The sequence below is a fragment of the Herpailurus yagouaroundi genome, unplaced genomic scaffold (genome assembly GCF_014898765.1).
Source record: "Herpailurus yagouaroundi ecotype Mexico unplaced genomic scaffold, PumYag 162, whole genome shotgun sequence".
Classification (NCBI taxonomy): domain Eukaryota; kingdom Metazoa; phylum Chordata; class Mammalia; order Carnivora; family Felidae; genus Herpailurus; species Herpailurus yagouaroundi.
In genome coordinates this window covers 27,484,703-27,505,385 of record NW_024412403.1, presented here as the reverse complement: position 1 = coordinate 27,505,385, position 20,683 = coordinate 27,484,703, and the positions used below count along the sequence as shown (strand labels likewise).

Here is a 20,683-nt window from a genome sequence, read left to right as displayed (position 1 = left end):
AAATTAAATTAAATTAAATTAAATTAAATTAAATTAAATTAAATTAAATTAAAAATTAAAAAAAAAAAATGGAAAGTTGGGACCAGATACAGACTCCTGGACTTAAAATGCCACTGGGATTTGGATATCCCAAAGTGGTTAGGGGACATTTTACTGCTGTCTCACAGGCTCCTATTCCAGGGGCAGCAGAACTGCCAAGATGTGTAATAGGTCCACACTCCTTTGGGTTTAGGCAGCGGTGAGGAGAATCTGCTGGGGACAGTGGCCCTTGCACAGAGCCCTTCTGGAGCTGTTGTGGAAGGGCTGTTCATCTGTTGATTAAATATGGATGCCGCACAAGTGAAGACTTGGATAAAGCAGGACAATGAGATAACGGATTAGAGATATCTGAAAAATATCTTATGCTATTTAATGTGCATCAAGGAAGTTTTCCATCTAGCTAATAATTTTTACGGCTAAGTATAGTTTAAGGTATACTGATTCCCAAATGAGCTCCATCTGTCTTTTGTGGGCCAGGTGAGTGGCTCCTAACTCTGGGAGCACTCAGAGCTTTGTCTTTGATGGTAATTTGCTTTCTGGCTTTTTTCTGGGAGTAGAATTTCCTCTGAACTCTGGCCTTTGGTCTTCTGTCCTCAGTTTGGAGTTCTACCTTACCTGTAATGAAGAGTGTGAACATATTCCACGAACCCCAGCCTCTGATGTCCTCATACATCCTTACTAGTCCCACCCCCCCACCCCACTTCTTTGTCAGTTGTATTGAGTATATACTTCAGGCAACCAAACCAATCATAACGTAAGACCTTTCTGTGAGAACATAACCCCAGATAAAAATTGAGGTCTGAGAACTTACGTTTTTTTAATCTCTAAAATAGACACGAGGCTTGAATCTCATACTCTATAGAATCTACAGAATATAGAGTTATCACTAACAGTACACACCATAGCAGACATTACTAAATCGTACATTTCTTGGATTGCGTGTTACCTCTGCTTAATGCTTGAATCAAGATTATCTTTCACTTTTCTTCTTCTCCAAGTACATATAACAGTTTTGTAGTTAACGTCACTATTCACTAGGCATAGTGAATGCCTTTTATCAGAATAAAATTCTCCCCCTGAATAACATTTTATCATTCCCTTTGCATATTCTCATCAGAGTCTTCTAACAGCCATCAGTGGCTGGCATCATCATCGTCCACACTTTATAGATGAGGCAAAAAGGACTTAAGGAGAGTAGACGATGTGTTCTTCTGATAAGAAATGTTGGCTGTGGGCAGTTATTAGGCCTGCCTGTGCTGTGGAACCAAGTATTGCCAAACCAGCATCAAGGATAATACTCACATTTAAAATTTTTATTTTAGGGGTGCCTGGGTGGCGCAGTTGGTTAAGCGTCCGACTTCAGCCAGGTCACGATCTCACGGTCTGTGCGTTCGAGCCCCGCGTCAGGCTCTGGGGTGATGGCTCGGAGCCTGGAGCCTGTTTCCGATTCTGTGTCTCCCTCTCTCTCTGCCCCTCCCCCGTTCATGCTCTGTCTCTCTCTGTCCCAAAAATAAATAAAAAAACGTTGAAAAAAAATAAAATTTTTATTTTATTGGGACATCTGTGTCATGTAAAGTAACAAAAGACTCAAAATAGAACTTAATGGAGTGAACACTGGACCATGTTCCCTGGTCCTAAAGAACATTCCAGTGTACCTGTCGTCTCCCGAAACAACCGTTTTCTGATACGTGGCCAGTTCTCTCTCACTTGCGAAGAGCAGTTCTGTCAGCCCAAGGAAAAAGATCTTTCAGTATAATTTCCTACCCTGACCACCTGTCTTTTTCCATATTTAGACATAATTTGTGCTGCTAAATAAGGTTGCCCCCTGGCCGTTGAGACTAAACTCTGAATTTCAGACACTTTGTTTATCACTGCCTTAAGTCATTAGCTCTGAGGATGACAAGACTGGTTATTTTGAGTATAAAAAAAATTTGGTAAACAGACGGGAGGAAGAACTTTTCCCTCCTTATTTAATGCCCCTGAGTGAAACCTCAGGATGTTGCCATCTGAATGTCACGGCCACCCTGTCATAGCCTCACCAGATGAGCTTTCTGAGCTTGCTCTTGGATGAAGACTGGCACTCCAGTGCCGTAACCACGGGGCCCACAGATGGCGGCCTGCCAGCGCCACATCTGAGGCGTCCGGGGTTTGCAGGACTCGACTGCTTTCCATTCCTGCTCTTTAGTGGCTTTCCTCCTTCACCACCTCTGAGAAAGCCACAGTGTCCAAAAGAAGGAAGCAGTCCAGCATCAACAGTCAGTGGCCCCCACAGCCTCTCACCACTTTCCCTTCACCCTCTCCTCCATCTGTGAGTCAAGAATACAGAATTAAAAAAAAAAAAAAAATTCTTCCATTAGTCCAAGCCCTGCCTATGCTTTTGGCATTTTTGCACACTGTTAATGGTATAGAGAGAACAGTCCCTTGTCTTATCCCATTTCCCTTATTTTTACCCTGCCTTAGACTTAACTTTGTCCTTTCAAGTAGTGACCTAACACTATACACTATATGTAATAATTTCCTCCAGTCCCTTTTTTCCTCCAGCATGGTCTTGCTTTCCTTTGGGAAGCACTTGCTAACATAATGCTAACTAGTTAGCACTGTTTGTGATTGTTTATACAAATATTCATGATGTGTATCTGCATGTGTGTGTACACACCAAAAATTTATACAACTGTGTATGTGTGTGAATACACACATGCTGTCCACAAAAATACACAGTATATATTCATCTTTCATTTTGTTAGATTAACAGCTATTTTTAGCCTCCCTTTCCAAAGGCTAACCTTTGGTAACATTTTTGATTCAATGACGGAGTTGCCCATAACAACCTGCCCATTTACCACAATGTCATTCCGGTTATTGAGAGAGTGGCACTATTCTAACTTTACTCTGGTGATTTGAAGGTTTAGCAATGATTCTGCCATACTGTTTTATTTTGCGTCATCTCAGAACTAGAAGTTGGAAGGTTCAGAATGCCAAGAGACGATAAAGACTGTAATAACCATTTCCGGATGCATGAGTATGTCAATTCCAATTGTGGAGAGACCTTGTAACAAGGAACCAGTAAATGCGTCTAGAAATAATGGAATAAAATTTACAGGTAGAGCCTGGGTTCTTCCTGCCTATTAGGAAGAGCTCAGGAGTAAAGGAGCCTTGAACATGTTTATACTACATGATTCATATATAGCCTAAAATAATTGTAATAAATCTGAGGAAAAAAATAATATAATCCTAAAAAAAATACTGAGGGAAAGACAGTAAATGTATGTCTTTCTGACCAAAAAAAAAAAAAAAAAAAAAAAAAAAAGAGGAAAGATCCAAACGGATACTAGAAGTCCTGCTATTAGGCTTGAGAAATACCAAGATGACTAAAATACTGTACCAACCCTGAGAAAGCCCACATTCTGGTTTGGGAGAAAGAGAAATAAATAATTACAATCTAGACACATGACCCAAATTCTTAAAAATGTTGACCAAGAGCCATTAGCTCTCTTGGGAAAGTTGTAGGATTTTTTTTTCCAGAAAGGAATTAAATATAACTCCTTCCTACGTATGAGAAAAGGAGGTAGGGCAGCACCCTGAAGAAGACATTCCTTCCTGTAGGCTCTACCTTTAGATGTGTCTGTTCACCAGATTCTTTCCTTATGAATGCAGCTCGGAGCAGTCATCTGTGCTCCGGCCTCCAACTCCAGATTGTTACTAATTTTAAATACTTTTCCTAGAACATCATTTTTTCCCTCAGTTATTACTTTTATGTTCGTTTCTCTTGGCTTCTATCCCATTTCTGAGTTGTCTGCCCACTACAAGCACAAAGTGATAGCTTATTTAATAATGACTTATTTTCATAAAATACTTGTCAGATTTTGATAGTTCTGTATATGTTTTCTATCTTTATGCGTGTGTGTGTGTGTGTGTATGTGTGTGTATTAAAACAAGTCTGCTTATTGAAAGGATCTGAAAATAGTAATAACTCTTTCAACATTTAACAAATTTTCAGGATGTTAACAATGTGAAACATGAAGAATTCACTTTAAAAAATCCAGACTTTTCTAGATCATTCCAACATCATGCTACTTTCAGACTTGGTTAACACCTGCTCTTTTCATCTAAATGAATGACCCAGATTCTGAATACCACTCTCTTCTGGGCCCATGGTTGGGAGTTTTGGTTTGGCTCACTCTCAGCTCAAGGAGGGTCAGGCAGGCAGGTCCTGTAACCATGCCCTGTGCCCAAGGGCACGTGGCGTAAGAGCCCACCTCTGTTCCCAACACCAGAATGACTGCCAAGCACCACACTGAAGGCCACTTTTATGGTTGCCATTTGTTTTCAGGGTGATTCTATTTATCAAGCTATTGATCACCTATATCCCAGAGAATGATGTACTTCAATTCCTCAACTCTATTAATGAAAACTGCTTTCGGTGATATCGTTTGATGATGAGCATTAAAGACATGTTGAAACACTGCCAAATTAGAAGGTTTGGTAGAACATGTGGTATATGTATCTGGGAATATGATTTTCCCCATGAGCATCTGTAAGGGAAATTTTTTACTTTGAATATTCTGAATCTGAACCATGGTACCAAAAATGTCACAGTTGGGTTTTGGTACAAACAGAAAAAAATTAATTGAGGAAAAAGACTCTACAGACTAAGTTATCTAAAGTTTTCTAAACAGTTAATTTAAACATATATGAAAATTCTTTAACTGCAGTAAATCCAAAGCTGCAGAACCACTGTATGGTCCTGAGGTTTATTATTAATTCTTCCATCTAGGGTATTGATGAAACATTTAACTGGGAGAGATTTCTTTTTAAGGCACTGTTTTCTATATCTGTATGAGACTTTCTTGTTTCTGTGTCCCCACTTGATCTTCTTTCTATGCTCAGTGCCAACCCTTGTGCTATGGTAATCTGCATTGAACTAAAAGGTTGCATGCATAAAATAGTTGATGCATTTGATATATTACTTGCAAAAATTTGCTCAGAGTGTGATTGCTTCAAGCACATGAGTTGTATTTTTTGTTTGTTGGGTGTCTTTAAGTCCTATTAGCTACTGGAAAAAATCCATTTATAGAGAGAATTGTCTCTTTTTCAGAGCTTTCTAACTCTTCATAGCAGGTCTTGGTGCCATGGGGCAGAGGTGAAAATAGATGTGAGAAGGCATACTTTATCAACTGCCTTGACAATTAAAGGAAAAACCCTTTATATTCTAAATGAAAAGTCAACCCACACTACTTTGAAAGTAACCAGAAAGTAAATGCCTTCAATGCCTGGATAATTCATGGCTCTGTAAATGTATTTTCAGCTAGTTTAACTTTTTGCAAATCTAACCTAACTACATATTTTACCTTTTTAATTTTATTTAAATTTTATTTAAATCATCTGTCATAAAATAACAATAAAAATAATATCTTAATACAGATCAGACACTGTTGTAGATATCATCAGGCCCCAGATGATAGCTAATAAATTATACTCAGCGTATTGTACTAAGTAATGCAACAAGAAATTTGATGAATTAAAACTATTACTGTGGGACACCTGAGTGGCTCAGTGGGTCAAGCATTCGACTCTGGTTTTGGCTCCGGTCATCATCTCAGAGTTCATGAAATCAAGCCTCGCATTGGCCTCCATGCTCACAGTACTGAGCCTGCTTGGGATTCTCTCTCTCTGCCCCTCCCCCACTCTCTCTCTGTCTCTCAAAATAAATAAATAAACATTTTTTAAAAACGATTATTTTAAACCAATTTTTTTATTGTAAAACCAATTTGAAGAGTATTAATTGAGGAAGAGGTATTTCAAATAATCTCTAGTTTCTAAATATTTTGAAACCTGTGTCAGTCCAGAGGACATGGCTATCCTTTGTGGTTAGTCTTTTCTGTTCCAAAATCATGCTCATTTATGTAACTACGGACACTTGTCTTAAAAAAGAACAATTATTACAGGATGAGGTCTTAATAAAGTAGAGTGCATTGTTGTGCTTTGTGCCTGATTGCTGTCATGTCTCAAACAAGAGATATCGAAATAAATGCCAGGTGATCTCATGAGGACATTTTGACTTCTGCTTTTGGACCTCTGGCATCCAGCATAACAAAACGCTAGTTGCTTTGATGTTGTGTCAACATGAGAAGATCCTCAACTTTATTGTTTGCAAATGCTGGCCTCTTCCCCAAATACCCATTTTCCCTAATTATGAAGAATTCTTTCACATTGAAATAATCATCTTTTTATAATTGCAAATTAAAATTTAATATGTTTTGAAGATGATACCTCTGAATAGTGTAACAGTGGTGAATGGGAAGATTCTTTTTATTCATCCGTGCCCAGCTCAAGACCTTGGCTCCCTGGAATTTAAGACATCTGGCTAAAGAAAAGTTACTTATAGTAATCTGTGTCCATACTTTGCTCATAAAGTGCCTTTTAAGATAAATATATAATTTACCTTTACTAAATGTATTTTTTGGGAGTAGTGATTCACCACAGGTTTTCTAGTTATTGGAAATATATTAACTTTAATTTTAATTAACTTAAATTGAATTACTTTTGATATTGAAATGAAGACAGAAAGTATACATTTTTTTTTATTAAAAAAAAATTTTTTTTTCAACGTTTATTTATTTTTGGGACAGAGAGAGACAGAGCATGAACGGGGGAGGGGCAGAGAGAGAGGGAGACACAGAATGGGAAACAGGCTCCAGGCTCTGAGCCATCAGCCCAGAGCCCGACGCGGGGCTCGAACTCACGGACTGTGAGATCATGACCTGAGCCGAAGTCGGACGCTTAACCGACCAAGCCACCCAGGCGCCCCCAGAAAGTATACATTTTAAAGTAAAGGACCCCTTTTTCATAATAAAAGAAGAGATGTCAAGTAGTAGATAATTTGCTTTTTAAGGAACTGCTTTCCTCCCTTGCCAAAACAGATGGATTAATATACACAGAGAAAACCATCTCCTCTGTTCCAGCAAGTATCTGGTATGCAGCTAAAAGTTGCTTTTATTGAGTTTGTTTTAAAATGTATTTGCTTACAAGTGCTACCTTTCTGATCAGGACAAAAACAGGGACTTTTGGCATCAAACAAGTTTCTCTAAATTGTGTCCCACCTAGAATTAGAACAGATTTATCTAGAGCAGATTTATTATTCTTTCTGGAATCTGAACATAAGATCTACAATTTGACATCCCTGTTCACTTCATCTTCCTCCCCTAATTTACCCTCCCCTGTTTATGACACAGCTTGCTTCCATGTGATCATTCATCCATGAAGATTTCACCAAGTACCTTGCCATGTTACTGTTTTACAGAGTACCTTACAGTTCCACTGTTTATTTAAACTTCTAAACTTTATGACTGGGATACACTTTTTATAATACGTATTAGTGATACATGGAGGCTTATATTTTAATTCTTTTTTTCTCTTATTTTCTTTTTTCCCTTTCTTCCTTCTTCCCTTCCTTCCTTCTTTCCTTCTTTCTTTCTATGTTTTAGTTATTGACTTTTCAAGTAGAATCCCAAGGAATTCTACTAATGTGAATTTTATTTTTCCTTGCTCGGTTTCTCAATAAGCCTTTTTTAGATACACTAACATTTTTGTTGTTTGACTTGATTTTTTTTATGTTGAAAATTGATCTTAATATGATCTATTAAAAATATAAAATTAATATTGCATTAAAGAAATTATATGTATGGCTATTACATTTTTAAATGTTGTAAAACTTAATATAGCTCCACTCATTCTACTAGTAGCTTTTAAAACTGAGTTCCTTAATTAAAAAGAGAACATTTTAAACACACCAGTAAAAATGCTGAGCATCTGAAAATCTTAAAATGTCTACATGCTTGGCCCTTATTGCTTGAATAACATTCAAGATGGTTTACATATTTTAAATTGTCATAACTCTTATTCTTAAATTAGTCATGGCTTAAAAGTAACCTTTATGTTACTTGCTCTGTTATACTTTGGTGTGAAATTCTTGCTCCTGGTAAATACCCTTGCCGTTTTAGCTTGGGTTCTCTCTTTGGCTGTCAGAATATTGTGCTTTGGGACAATATTCAGATTTTTCTCAAAACCTTTTTTCTAAGGAGTTGATTTTTAGAAGTTAATCCCTTCAGATTTTGAACTTAATCGACAGAGACCTTTTGGTATGAAACGGAAAAAAACGCAGCCATTTTATGATCATTATAAGGCCATTCTGAGACAACTACATTAAATATTATTATTTCAAGAAACTATATGTTCTCACCATTTGAGGATTAAACTTCACCACAAATTCTGTCATAAGAAAAAGCTTATGTCTCTGGTAATGTTTACTTATCACTTAGTGGAAAAATGCATCATATTTCATGTACTTTAATCACTGCAGGAATGTTTATTCCCAATAAAAAATCAAAATGCCCTTAGGATTCTAATATAATCACATGTTTAAACTGTACCACAGACATCCCAAGTGCTGACTCATTGGTCTTCTGAAAGTCCCCGCCTGGAAATGAAAGGAGCTCACAAAAAAAAATAAATAAATAAAGTTATAAATCAAACACACACACACACACACACACACACACACATTTGGCACTATCATGAAAATCCCTTGAACAAGTATAATCTTTAATCTACAAATTTTAATTCCAAATTTTGAGCAAGCCTCAGAATATGGATTGAAATGGTATTACTGATAATCTTTTTTAAAGGTTTATTAAGTAAAAATATCTGAATTTCCTTTTTTATAACACGGCAATCACACAGAAATTTATCTTAAAGTCCATTTTTTACAGGCCTAATTATAATAAAAAAATTAGAAATAATCAAAATGTTGGACACTGAGGTTCTGATTAAATACATTGTGGCATTGAACAAATATTAATAATGTAGACTATCATTTTTCCTAATTTTTTACATGTGATATATAAAAAAATGTAAATATCTTTGAAAATTATTTCAAAGGAGAGTGCATTTCATCTTGTAGATATGTATCACTTGTGTAAATGTAACTCTTAACTTTTTTTTAATATTTATTTATTTATTTTGAGAGGGAGAGAGAGAGCATGTGGGGAGGGGCAGAGAGAGAGCTAGAAAAAGAGAATCCGAAGCAGACTCCGCACTGCCATTGCAGAGCCTGACGCAGGCCAGTCTCCCGAACAGTGAGATCACGACCTGAGCCAGAATCAACAGTGGAAGCTTAACTGACTAACCCACCCAGGTGCCCTTTACATGGAGCTGTTCTTGCCCTTTAAATTAGAGCTGTTCATGATACCCTGAAATTTCGTGTGAATGTAGAATAATGCCTGCTATGCTAAATTTTTTTGCTTGTTACCGTAGTGTTACTCTAAAGAGCCAACTGACCTTAAGATGGCAGAGGCTATGCTGTATCTGCAGATACGATACACAATCCCGGGTGTGAATCAACCAGCCAGTCAGTATACACATATGTAATAAGAGTTGGCCATACATTTATTACTGAGTGAGGTGTGGTAGGATCACTGTTGTTTAAAACATAATCTTGCCTTCTGAGAGTTTACAACTAAGTTGGAAAGAGAAGAGCCATAAAATGATAGCAAATTAATATGTAATCTGGATAAACAATGAAATGACTAGACCAAACCAACTTGAGTGTGTCCGTGGAGGCTTATAGAGAGGTAAGGTTGGAAAAAAAAGAGTCTGTTTTGTAAAATTTAGGGAAGTATAGATAAGATATAGACTGTTAATATTTCCATCCAATATCCGTCTTTTTTTTACTGTTTTTTTAAATTGTTTTTAAGTTTTTTTCATGTGACATAAATATTTGTTCATCACATTATAACACTTTATTGATTGCCTAATGTTGTATCATCTGTTTCTTCAGCTTTTGGTCCTTGTCATTGAACTGATAAAGGGTTTTGAGAAGATAGTTTTGTTTAACAAAGCTTACCTGTGTACATAGAGGAGATTTCATATGATGGTGGAGATTCATTTATTCAATTTATTGAGCATCTGTTTTATGTCAGATACTGTCCTGGGTCCTGGCAATGCATAATAAAACAAAAAGACAAATTCTCTGTCATTGTGGAGTCTACATCTTAGTGATGGAAGTGAGTAATAAACAATGAGTAGGTAGACTATAACTGTGTGTTAAGTAATGAAAATAATAAAGAGAAAAAATAAAGCAGGAAAATGGGGGTATAGAAATGTTAGGAAGAGTCTATCCTCAGCAATCAGACAACAAAAAGAAAAGGCATCCAGATTGACAAGAAAGAAGTAAAACTTTCACTATTTGCAGATAACATGATACTCTACATAGAAAAACCTGAAGGACTCCACCAAAAAAATCGCTAGAATTAATACAAATTCAGTAAAGTCACAGGATATAAAGTCAACAGAAATTTGTTGTATTTCTATTACCAGTAGTGAAGCAGCAGGAAGAGAATTGAAGGGATTAAATTCCATTTAAATTGCACCCAAACAATAAAATACCTAGGAATAAACATATCCAAAGAGGTGAAAGACCTATACTCTGAAAACTATAAAACAATGAAGAAAAAACTGAGGACGACACAAAAAAATGAAAAGACATTCCATGCTCTTGGATCAAAGAACAGACATTGTTAAAATATGTATATTACTCAAAGCAATCCATACATTTAATGCAATCCCTATCAAAATACCAATAGCATTTTTCACACAAGTACAACAATTCTAAAATTTTTATGGAACCACAACAGGCCCCAAATAGCCAAAGCAACCTAGAAAAGGAAAAGCACAGCTGTAGGCATCACAATACCATATTTCAAGTTATATTACAAATATGTAATAATCAAAACAGTATGGAACTGGCACAAAAATAGACATAAAGATCAATAGGACAGAATAGAAAACCCAGAAATGAACCTGCAACTGTATGGTCAATTAGTTTTTGACACAGCAGGGAAGAATATCCAATGGGAAAAAGACAGTCTCTTCAACAAATGGTATTGGGAAAACTGGGCAGCATCATACAAAAGAATGAAACAGGAACACTTTTTTTACACCATATACAAAAATAAATTCAAAATGGATTAAAGACTTAAATGTATGGCATAAAACCATTAAATTCCTAGAAGAGAACATAGGCAGTAACCTCTTTCTAGATACGTCTCTGGAGGCAAGGGAAACAGAAGCAAATATAAACTATTGGGACTTCATCAAAACAAAAAGCTTCTGCACAGTGAAGGAAACAATCAACAAGACTAAAAGTCAACCGATTGAATGGGAAAAGATATTTGCAAATGACGTATCTGATAAAGGGTCAGTATCTAAAATATGTAAATAATTTCTAAAACTCAACACCCCCAAAATGAATAATCCAATTAAAATGGGCAGAAGACATGAATAGACATTTTTCCAAAGAAGCCATATAGATGGTCAACAGACAAATGAAAACATGCTCAATATCACTCATTATCAGAGAAACACAAATCAAAACTACAATGTGATATCACCTCACATCTGTCAGAATGGCTAAAATCAACAACACAAGAAACAACAGGTGCTGACAAGGATGTGGAGAAAGGGGAACATTTTTGCACTGTTGGCGGGAAACAGTGTAGCCACTCTGGAAAACAGTATGGAGGTTCCTCAAAAAGTTAAACATAGAACTGCCATATGATCCAGCAATTGCACTGCTAGGTATTTACCCAAAATATACAAAAAACACTAATCCAAAGGGATAAATGCACCTTAATGTTTATAGGAGCATTATCTACAATAGCCAAACTATGGAAACAGCCCAAAAACCATTGATTAATGAATGGATAAAGAAGTAGTGATACACACACACACACACACACACACACACACACACACAATGGAATATTACTCTTGCCACTTGCAATGATGTGGATAGAGGTAAAGAATATTTTGCTAAGTGAAATAAGTCAGAGAAATACAAATACTGTATAATTTCATTCATATGTGGAATTAAAAACAAAATGAATGAGCAAAAGGGAAAGAGAACGAGAGAGAAAGGCAAACCAAGAAACAGACTCCAAACCATAGAGAACAAACTGATGGTTACCAGAGGTGGTAGGGGGATGGGTAAAACAGGTGATGGGGATTAAGATGTGTACTTATGATGAGCACTGGATGTTGTATGGAAGTGTTAAATCACTGTATTTTACACCTGAAACTAATCTTTAAAACCATTATTTTAATGTTTGTTTATTCTTCTACAGAGAGAGAGAGGCAGACTGCAAGCAGGGGAGGGGCAGAGAGAGAGGGAGAGGTGGAATCGGAAGCAGGCTCCAGGTTCTGAGCTGTCAGCACATAGCCTGATGCAGGGCTTGAACCAACGAACTGTGAGATCATGGCCTGAGCCGAAGTCAGACCCTTAACTGACTGAGTCACCCAGGAGCCCCTATACCTGAAACTAATCTTAACACTGTATTTTAACTAACTGTAATTTAAATAAAAACTAAAAGAAAAAAAACGGGGGGGGGGGAGAAATGTTAGGAGGAGGATAAAAATTATAGATAGGTTAGCCAGTGAGGGCTTCACTGAGGAGGTAACTCTTGAGTAAAAATCTGGAAAGTGTGAGGGGCTAGCCACGTGTATCTGGGAGAACATTCCAGGGAAGAGAAACAGAAGGCTATTTTCTTTACTACAAGTGGCTGTTCACACAAGGCTTGCACTTAGCTTTCAAGGTAGGGAAGGAGGGGGCAAGAAGCAAACATTCATTGCTTAAGGAGAAAGAAGGACTAACTTTGCTTTAGCAAACATCTTATTTCTATATTCTAGGTAATGTCGTCTTATATCTAAAAATTCCAGTATTTTAAAACAAAATGCTAATTCATTCCAACCATAAAACTTCTACTGAAAGTTTTTTCTAGAGACTGTGGCAAATATTTCTTGTGTGTGAGTTTGCTTGGTATAGTCGAAAGTGAAGATGAACCAAAATGGTGTAAAAAAATGTAATAGCAACCTGGAGAGTTGGGGTGAGATGATCAAACTTCACTTGTCATTAGGAAGAACAATTAAATTTGCCTCAACACTAAGATATTCTGAAAACATTTCACTTTCTGGAGAGATGGAACTATCCCAACTAAGTAAATTACTGTTTGTACGGGAGTACCTGATTATAGAAATCTATTAGCAAAGGGCTGGTATTTTTGTTTCTTTGTTTTGTTTTGTTTGTGTGTGTGGTGTTTTCTTTCTTTCTTTCTTTCTTTCTTTCTTTCTTTCTTTCTTTCTTTCTTTCTTTCTTTTTTTGTCTTTTGTGGTTTTTGTTTGATTGTTTGTTTTACAACTGATAAACTCCTAAAACAAACAAACAAATTGTATTAAAACACACCTCATGCCTTTTTTGAAGAGTATATAATGTTTCGCATATGTTTGGCAATTCTGATCATATATATGAGAAAGGATAATGTTAATATTTAATTGAGAGTGCTGTGAACAAAAAATAATTATAATTATGTAAATAGCCTGATGAAAGTGCCAAAAATCCTTAGCTAACATAGTATGATTAAGATATATACTAGGGGCGCCTGGGTGGCTCAGTCGGTTGAGCGACCGACTTTGGCTCAGGTCATGATCTCACAGTTTGTGAGTTTGAGCCCCGCGTCAGGCTCAGTGCTGACAGGTCGGAGCCTGGAGCCTGCTTCAGATTCTGTGTCTTCCTCTCTCTCTGCCCCTCCCCCACTCATGCTCTGTCTCTCTCTGTCTCAGAAATAAATAAACATTAAAAAAAATAAAAAGAAAAGAAAAGAAATATAATAGCAGAGGCGCCTGGGTGCCTCAGTCAGTTCAGAGCCCGACTCTTGATTTTGGCTCAGGTTTTGATCCCAAGGTGATGGGATTGAGCCCTGTGTCAGGTTCTATGCTAAGCGTGGAGCCTGTTTGAGAGTCTCCCTCTGTCCCTCTGCCCCCTCTGCCACCCATCAAAAAAAAAAAAAAGGGGGGGATACCTGAGTGGTTCAGTCGGTTGAGCATCTGACATCAGCTCAGGTCATGATCTCACAGCTTGTGAGTTCGAGCCCCGCGTCAGGCTCTGTGCTGACAGCTCAGAGCCTGGAGCCTGCTTCATATTCCGGGTCTCTCTCCCTCTCTGTCCCTCTCCCACTCATGCTATCTCTCTTTGTCTCTCAAAAATAAAAATAAACATTAAAAATGTTTAAAAATATATATATATATATAGTGGCAGATAGATAAGTAGCTTTTGCCTCAGTCCTTACTACAACCACAAAATAAGAGCATCTCTGTGAAGCACCCAGACTACTACACATTGGCATTGTGAAATGAAGTTTGACAGAGTAATAACGTGTCGTCCTTTCTGCTGATCCAGACCCTAGTGTTGGGTATTTACATATGCTTTCACTTTTCAAGCTACAGAACCATCATAAGATCTGCATAGAAATTGCTACTCTCTTTTAGATCCAAATGCCTGTAAATACAAACCAATTCCAAGCCATGACATAACATAGACATATTTTATGGATGTACCATGTTGTTGCTGGCTTGTAGCAGGACCTAGAGATCTGTGAAGTACACAGAGATTTTCAAACTGCTACTCCCTTCTTACACATTAATTTTTGGAAGTGTATCTAGCTTCTTTGATTTTCTATTGCATTAGAATTTTCTATTCTATCTTAGTGTCTACATCATCATTTACACGAGCATTGCCAATGATTTAACCATGTTATAAGATTAATAAAATTCAGGTTTCCTATTAACAAATTAACCTTCCCCTCAGAGAAGTTAGCAGAAGAGAGCATATATGTTCATGATTTCCACCCCACCCCACCCCCGACTAATTTCCACTTTAAAACCAGAGATATTTTCTCAAGGAGAGAAAATTTTCCAATAGAATTAATTGAAGAAGGTGATATTACAATAACTACAGGCATGCAGAAATCAAATTGTTTTGGAGAAATCCTCTATTTCCTTACAGACTTTTGGTTAAGCCATTCCATTTAATGTGTGATAGACTTAAAATAAGAGGAAGCAGAAATGCATCTGGTGCAGTTTTCAAATGTGCAGTTCTCTGCAACACTTGTATCACTAGACTCCTATGGGTTTAACAATTGGTATTATCTCCCTCCTCATTGAGTACTGTATTTCTCATTAGCGTTATCAAGGTTCTGATAACTCCTACAGCAAAGATATCTGATTAACCTTCCTTCATCCAGTGTTTACCAAACTTATTTACTGAAGAGATACTTTTTTACATCACACCAATATTAACATGTTCTGAAACTACTATTTGATAGAGGAAAGTGCTGCTAGAATACTTTAGCATTTGCTGCTAGAATGAAATTCCTATCCAGTTAGCAAAGAAGGTTTCAGGTTTGTAAAACTTCAGTGGGCAGCTTGATGTTGGGTCTAGGATCGTGTAGAGCAAGCTGAATTATTGACCTTTTAGAAGTGGACAGTGAATTGTAATTGCTTACTTGCAAAACAGTGCACCTGGAACATATTTTAAGATCTAGATTCTTTGGAATTTTCTAGTACCATTTTGGAGTAGACAACTAAAATGTATATTTCATACTTTTGGTACTATGAAAATACTCTGAATGCAGGGACAGAAAGGTATTGAGCAGTATTTAATAGTACTGGTCCTGAACATGACAGGGGTAGTATTTACTTACAAAGCATAATTTTCTGGGAGTCCCAAGGCTCATTAAGCTCCAGACTATCTTGTTCACTCCCTATCACTCAATGAAATTTCACTCCGGGAGCTCTTCCCCTCTTATTTGAATTAGATAATCAAAACAGCCCTGTACTTCTCTATCTCGTGACTCTGCTTAGGCTTTTTCTCTTCCCAAAATGCTTTTTTCCTTTATGCCTCCATCACTGTTCATCAGAATCTTCTACTGCCTTCAAATGACCCTGACTCATTTTCTCCATGGTGGATAGCCCAGACCACTGCAAGGTAATCCTTATGTCCTAACAGGACTTGGCTTGCCTCTTTGTTATAACAGTCTATGAAATACTGCTGTTGGGAAACATGTATAATAGTCTACCAACATTATGAGGCTCTTTTCATAATCAAAGACCATGTTTTGCTTATGATAATGTCTTGCATAGAGTAGATACTCAAAATTGAATGGCATGGCAACTTCAAAATTGGCCTTTATCATCATCTTCACATTATAAAGTCACATAGAAACCAGATTGAAAATTACATTCTGAGTTTCTGTTTATTAGTTTACTTACTGAAATATACACAGAGTACTTCACATGTAAACAAGAAATTTCTTTCTCTAGGACCAAAGCATTTTTAGTATATTTCTCTCTCTCTCTCTCTCTCTCTCTCTTTTCAGTTTTAAAGTCATAGACGGTTTATCTTTCTATAATTAGATTAGGAGGAAAAAAAATGAAGAACCCATTGGTAGCAGGAAGAAGCATGAGTCTTCTAGGATCTGGCATTTGAGGAGGTAGATATTCAGTTACTGTGCATTTCTATTGTCTTTCCATGGCAGAACATACAGCAGAGACTTGGGAACATGCATGCCTGAAGCCAGGTTACTCTAATGTTCCATAACTATGTTGCTTGCTTTCAGAGCTGTTGTTGCCACAGTAGTTGACTGTGTCCCAGGCAAATGGGATGCTGGTCTGTTCCCACAGATCTTTATCCTAGTCTTCATCACAAGGAGGATACTGCCACGTGCTCCCAGCTAGAGTCCCTTGTTCAAGGTTTCTGGTTTTGTTGACAACATCCTGCTCAATACAACTTTTATTGTCACAGCTTGAAATGTGATGAATGATTTTGGGTCAAGGAACCTGGTGGAGGGAGACAAGTAGCCAATTTGTTTGCGACATCAGGATGATTCTTTCTGTTCCTGGTAAGATGATAGGGAAATCTGTGGGCCCTGATCTAGTGGTTTTTATCATAGGGACATTATTATAGCTTTTCAGGGTCCAGGGAATCCATGTAAGTTTCTTCCACGTTGGAAATACAGGAGCTGAATCCAAGTGCTTGGTCGAGACATGCTCTCCCACAGTTGCTTTCTCGCCACATCCGTGACCCAGCTTTAGTATGTTTTTCTTATTGTCATTTGGTTCTAGCAACTTTTCAGCTGGTTGAAATTTTTTAAAAAAATTAAAGCAATAAGATACATATAACTACATACTCAAGTTTGTGTTTTCGTATTCTCTCCAGACATGGTTCTTCACTCTTTTCATAGTTAGAAATCTTTCTTTTTTAACTTTTGACTTTAAATAATTTCAGACTTGCAAAAGAGTTTGAAAAATACTGTAGAAATTCTCTTATAGTTTTCATCAGCTTCCCTAAATATTACCATTTTGCATAACCAGAATATAATTATTGAAACCAGGAAGTTAACACTGAGTCAATTCTATTAACTACCCTATAGACCTGGTCAAGTCTCCCTGGTTTTCTCATTAAGGTCCCTTTTCTTGGTCCAGGATCCAATTCTCAAGTCACCTTAGTCTCCTCTCATCTGACATCTCCTCATTTTTCCTTTGTCTGTCATGACCTTGACACTTATAAAGAGCATGAGCCAATTATTTTGTAGGATGTCAATTTCAGGTCATCTGATGTGAAAGCAGTAATTATATCCTTTGAGAAATATATTCATGATCTAGGAATATTTGTGAGAATTATTTGGATGGGAAACATTTATTTCTTCAAATATTTGGTGAACGATAGCCTTAGTTTCCATGTGGTATAAGAGTGGATCTTTTTGACTTTTTTTAAGTTTATTTTTAAGAGAGAGAGAGAGAGAGAGGGAGGGGCAAAGAGAGGGGGAGACCAAGGATCTGAAGTGGACTCTGCACTGTCAGCACAGAGCCCAATGCGGGCTTGAACCCATGAACCGCGAGATCATGACCTGAGCTGAAATCCGACGCTCGACTGACTAAGCCACCCGGGCTCAATTGACTTTTAAGATTCAACTTTTAAATTTGACTTTTAAAAAAAGAAAGAAAGTCTTATTTTTCTTCTTTGCAGATGTTTTGTCCTGTATTAGTCCTTTGAAAGACTTACACTGAGATTGTGTTCCAGAGCTTCGTAAGTCTCTATGGATATGAATATGCATCTTTTATCAAAAAATATTTTTAAATATGAAACTTTTTTTTTTAATTACACACATCACATATTTTTCCTTAAAGATTAGTAGTTAGGCGGTATCACACAACTCAAGATGCCAAAATTTAATTGTTTGAAGTGATCTACTCATTGCTCTGCCTGGAAAATTTCAGGCTTTTACTGAGGCACCTCTTCAATGAATAGCACACAGAAACCACAGTTAAAATATAGTACTTTATAATGATATTGTTAGAGGTTTTTTGTTTTGTTTTGGATGTATTTGCCTTCCTGTTCTCCATTTTCTAATATGCTTTTCCACTGGAAAAACTTCCCATCCTGCTTTTTTGCTAACTTCTTCACTCATGACTTGATTGACCAGTTTACCCAAGTCAGTCTGCAGTCTGGTTTCTCACCCCACAGTGTCACTGAACCTGCCCCTTCCAAGAGTGCAAATGACTTTCTCATAGCTGAGTCTGCTGCTAGTGTGCATTGTTCGACAATGTTGGCCACTCTCTTCTTCGTGAAATGCTTACCCTCTTACAGTATCTGAGGTACACTCTTTCTTGGTTGTCTTGCTGCTTCCAAGGAGGTTTTTTTTATTATTCTCATCTTCTCTAACTTGTGTTTAACTATAGGCATTCCGTGGGTTTACTCTCTAACAATACTGATGCATAAGCTCTGGGCTAGACCAAGGGCTCCCAGAGCTTCAGTTACCATCTTTGTCTGGATGATTCCATCTTTACCTCTAATTTGGATACCCACCCTGAGCTTTAGATCTGAATTTCCCATAGACTTCAAACTCAGTTAGCCATCAAGCTAAAATCATTAATTCACCCTTGAACTTGAACTTCTTCTTTCTCCTACCCTAACTCCTGGACTTGGGCTTGGGTGAAATCTCGAATTAGATTCTCCCATCACACTTTGTCCTTACCCACGTTATTCTCTTAATCTGGATTGTTCTTCTTCTCTTTTCCCATGTGTTATGTGCTGAGTTTTCATTTTGGTACAGTTGAAATTTATCTCAGCGATGCTTACCCTGACCACCTCAAAGATAATTAGAAGATGTTCATGTTTATAATTAATTTCATTGTCTCATGTGTTATCATTAGTTGTAGAAATATCTGTATTCCTTTCCTCATTGGATTGTAAATCCCTCAAGTGATCTTGATGGCCCTCGAAAACGAACCCAGTACCTACTTACATATTGGTTGATTGAACTGACTGAAAATTCATCACCGCTGGTTTGCTGTTGTTGTTATGTTTATTTGTTCTATTTTACTTTGTTTAGTGGCCCTACAAACAACATACTCCTCCTAAGGATAACAATGCTACGCTGTAACACAGAAGCCTTTCTATTTCCTTCTTCCTTCCTTCCTTCCTTCTTCCTTCCTTCCTTCCTGACATGGGCAGGAAAAATGAGAATGAAAGCAGTTGGCAGTCCCTAAAATATAATCTATTCCCTCTCAATTACTCAGAGCAATATCTTGGGCAGTTACTAAAGTAAAACTTTTTATCAAACCCAATATGTTGAGGCAGGAAATGCAATCACATTATTTGCAATTTACTGTTGCTCCCTTAGTTATCTACAGATCAAAAGGTATCTGTTCTGACACTTCATTTCTGAAAGTTAATGTTGTGTTTGTTTAATTCATCTAATTAGGACCTCTTAGCACCTCAAATGGGTGCTTTAAAAAACAACACTCAGCTGTTAGCCTAGGGACAAAAGAATAAATACAAATTTAGCACTTTTCAAAGGTGAACCCGCACATTTGATGTCTTGACAACATTCAATAAAAATCAAGTGTTCATAGACATAATCTACTAATTTGCTGATTGTTTTTGAGCCTATATCTCTTAATAAATATGAAAGGTAGTTTCAAAAAATTGACCATTTTCTGGGGGAAATATATATATATGTATATGTATAAATACAATCTTTTATAATATAAAAATAATTTTCAGGAGCTTGTTGCTGCTTCTGAGATAAAGAAAATTCTCGATGTCAAGATTTAAATAGAGAAGAGAATGAGATATACAAAATGGTAAGTGACTTGCAAATAGACCAGTGCGGCCAATTTTCTAATTCTATTGTGTAGTTATCATTTGTAAGTTGCACACATATAAAATGCATACTTTTTTAAATTTTATTTTATTTTTTTAGTTTTTGTGGAACCTCTCTACTGTTTTCCAGAGTGGCTGCACCAACTTATATTCCCACCAGTAGTTCATGAGGGTTCCCTTTTCCCCGTCCTTGCCAACACTGGTTATTTCTTGTCTTTTTGATACTAGCTATTCTGACTGGTGTGAGGTGATATTTTGTTGTGGTTTGATTTTCATTTTACTGATGATTAGTGATGTTGAGCATCTCTTTGTGTGTCGGTTGACCATCTGTATTTCTTTGGAAAAATGTCTTTTCAGATCCTCTGTGCATTTATAATCAGACATGTTTGCTTGGTGTAGATTTGTAGGAGTTCTTTATGTAACTTTCACATTAACCCCTTATCAGACATGTAATTTGCAAGCAGTATGGAGGTTCCTTAAAAAACTAAAAATAGAAGTAACATACAGATCCAGTTAATTCTACTTCTGGGTGCTTACCTGAAGAATGAAAACACTAATTCAAAAAGATATATGCATCCCTATATTTATTTC

General features: G+C 36.8%; 1 long non-coding RNA gene and 1 pseudogene across 1 annotated transcript in view; one reads left to right on the top strand and one right to left on the bottom strand.

Moving 5' to 3' along the window:
* LOC121036070 (uncharacterized) overlaps nt 1-20,683 on the top strand; it is a 384,864-nt gene that overhangs the window by 164,141 nt on the left and 200,040 nt on the right. The window contains exon 3 of the long non-coding RNA XR_005793219.1: nt 19,994-20,073. This is a non-coding gene — a long non-coding RNA (uncharacterized LOC121036070). The remainder of the gene's footprint in view (nt 1-19,993; nt 20,074-20,683) is intronic.
* LOC121036069 (gametocyte-specific factor 1-like) lies at nt 15,238-17,760 on the bottom strand (annotated as a pseudogene).